Below are 2,771 nucleotides of genomic sequence, written 5' to 3' on the forward strand. Positions count from 1 at the left end.
TTGTGTGTGTAATGGATTGTTGTGGACTATATAACAATTTGTATCCCCCCAAAATTCATATGTTGAAGTGAAAATACTCAATGTGAACTGAAGTCTTGGGGACATCGATAGGCTAGAGTAGGTCATGAGGAAGGGCCTGCAGGATAGAGTTTATGCCGAGGAGGAGGAGGAGGAGGAGGAGGAGAGGGAGGAGGAAGTGAGAAGGAGAAGGAAGAGGAAGAGGAGGAGGAAGAGGAGGAAGTGGAGGAGGGGGAGGAGGAGTTTACAAACCTCTGCAGCATTATATCCTAAATAGCCTGTCCCATCTGCTATACTAATCTGCTCCTTGCTATTTCCCCCCATCATTTATTGAGGAGACTGTCTTTGCTCCATTGTGTGCTCTTGCCTCCTCTGTCAAATATTAATTGACTATAAAGGAATCGGTTGGTTTCTGTACCCTCTTTTGTGTTCTATTGATCTATATACCTGTTCTTATGCCAGTATTAGACTGTTTTAATGACAATGCCTTGTAGTAAAATTTGATATCAGGAATTGTGATACTTCCCACTTTGTTCTTTCTCAATATTACTAATTGGTGTCTTTTTGGTTCCATATAAAATTTTGGAATATTTCTTCCAGGTTTGTGAAATATGCCAGTGGTATTTTAATAGGAATTGAGTTGAATCTATAGATTGCTTTGGGAAATATGGACATTTTAATAATGTTAGTTCTTCCAATCCATGAACACGGTAACTGCTACCATTTAATTGTAACTTCTTCAATTTTCCTCTTTAAAGTCCTATAATTTTCCAAGTGCAGGTCTTTTACCTCTTTGGTTAAATTTATTACTAGGTACCTCCTTTGTTTTTGTTGATATAGTAAATGAGGTTGTTTTCTTAGTTTCTCTTTCTGAGGGTTCATTATCGGTATATAACAATGCCATAGATTTCTGGGTGTTGATTTTGTATTCTGCAACTTTGCCGAATTCATTTATTAAATCTAGTAGTTTTTAGGATTTTCTATATACAATGTCATGTCATCTGCAAATAATGACAGTTTTACTTCTTCCTTTCCAATTTGGATGCCTTTTTTTTTTTTTTTTTTGTCTGATCACTATGTATGGCTAGGGATTCCAGTGCTATATTGAATAACAGCGGTGAAAACAGATATCCCTGCCTTGTCCCTAATCTTAAAGGAAATGCTTTTAGTTTTTGCCTATTGTGTCTGATGTTTGGCTGTAGGTTTGTCACATATAGCCTTTATTATGTTGAGGTATGATCTCTCTATTCCCACTTTGATGAGAGTTTTTATCATAAATGGTGCTGGATTTTATTGAGTGCTTTTTCTGCATCTACTGTTATGATCATGTGATTTGTAACTTTCATTTTGTTTATGTGATGTATCACATTTATTGACTTGCATATATTGTACCAACCTTGTATCCCTGGAATAAATCCCACTTGATCATAATGTATGATTCTTTTAATGTATTGCTGGATCCAATTTGCTAATATTTTGTTGAGGATTTTAGCACCTATGTTCATCAAGGATATTGGCCTGTAATTTTCTTTCTTTTTGTATGTGCCTTTGTCTGGTTTTGGTATTAGGATATTGCTTGTTTTGTGAAAATAGGTTCGGAGTCTTCCCTTCTTTTGAATTTTTTGGAATAGTTTGGGGAGAATAGGTGTTAGTTCTTCTTTTAATGTTTGGTAAAGTTTACCTGTGAAGCCATCCAGTCCACAACTTTTGTTTGCTGAAAGATTTTTTATTACTGCTTAGATCTCATTTCTCTTCCTTTCTTTCTTTCTTTCTTTCTTTCTTTCTTTCTTTCTTTCTTTCTTTCTTTCTTTCTTTCTTTCTTTCTTTCTAGTTCCTATGTCATTTATTTCTGTTCTGATTTATTTCCAGGTGCTTTTAAAAATATATTTCTTGATCTCATTGGTAACGCATTCATTGTTTAACAACATTCTATTTAGCCTCCATGTGTTTGAGTATTTTTGAGCTTTTTTTTTTTTTCATGGTTGATTTCTAGTTTCATGTTATTGTGGTCAGAGAAGATCGTTGGTAGAATTTCAATCTTCTTAAACTTATTGAGACTTCTTTTGCTTCTTTTTAAACTTATTGAGACTTTTATTGTGTCCTAACATGTGATCTATCTTTGAGATTGTTCCTTGTGCACTTGAGAAGAATGTGTATTCTGCTACTTTGGTGTGAAATGTTCTGTATCTGTATATATAAAAGCCTAAGTGACCAGCCAGTAACTATGACATACACTGACCACCAGGGGACAGATGCTCAATGCAGGAGCTGCCCCCTGGTGGTCAGTGAGCTCCCATAGCAAGAGCCCTGCTCAGCTGACAGATGGGCACCAGATGCTGGACTCACAGCTGGCAAGCACAGCTGCGGTGGCCAGTGTGAGCCTCGCCCATGGACACTCCCCTGTACTCCTGAGCAGTGGTGGTGGCTGGTGGCGGTAGGTACAGAGGGCCGGGATGAGCAGGAGCAACATGGCGCCCAGCCTGGACTCGGGCTCCTCCCCTGCCACCTGCTGCTTCACGCACTACTTTGTGCTGTGCAGGATCAATGCAGACAGCAGGCTGGAGCCTGATGAGATGTCAGGTAAGGCCAGGCTGCAGTGGCACGGAGGTCCACTGATCCCTGCACTGGGCCTCTGGTATATCAATAAAATCCATCTGATCTAGTGTGTCATTTAAGGTCACTGTTTTCTTTTTGATTTTTTTGTCTGGAAGATCTATCCATTGATGACAGAGGAGTGTTAAAGTCTCCTACTA

The 2,771-nt window shown here is 38.5% G+C and overlaps 1 pseudogene; it reads left to right on the plus strand.

Moving 5' to 3' along the window:
- The first annotated feature begins 2,486 nt into the window (after window positions 1-2,486).
- Window positions 2,487-2,771, plus strand: part of LOC102753081 — a 3,296-nt pseudogene continuing 3,011 nt past the window's right edge.

Source organism: Myotis davidii, unplaced genomic scaffold (assembly GCF_000327345.1).
Source record: "Myotis davidii unplaced genomic scaffold, ASM32734v1 scaffold1808, whole genome shotgun sequence".
NCBI classification, from domain to species: Eukaryota; Metazoa; Chordata; class Mammalia; order Chiroptera; family Vespertilionidae; genus Myotis; species Myotis davidii.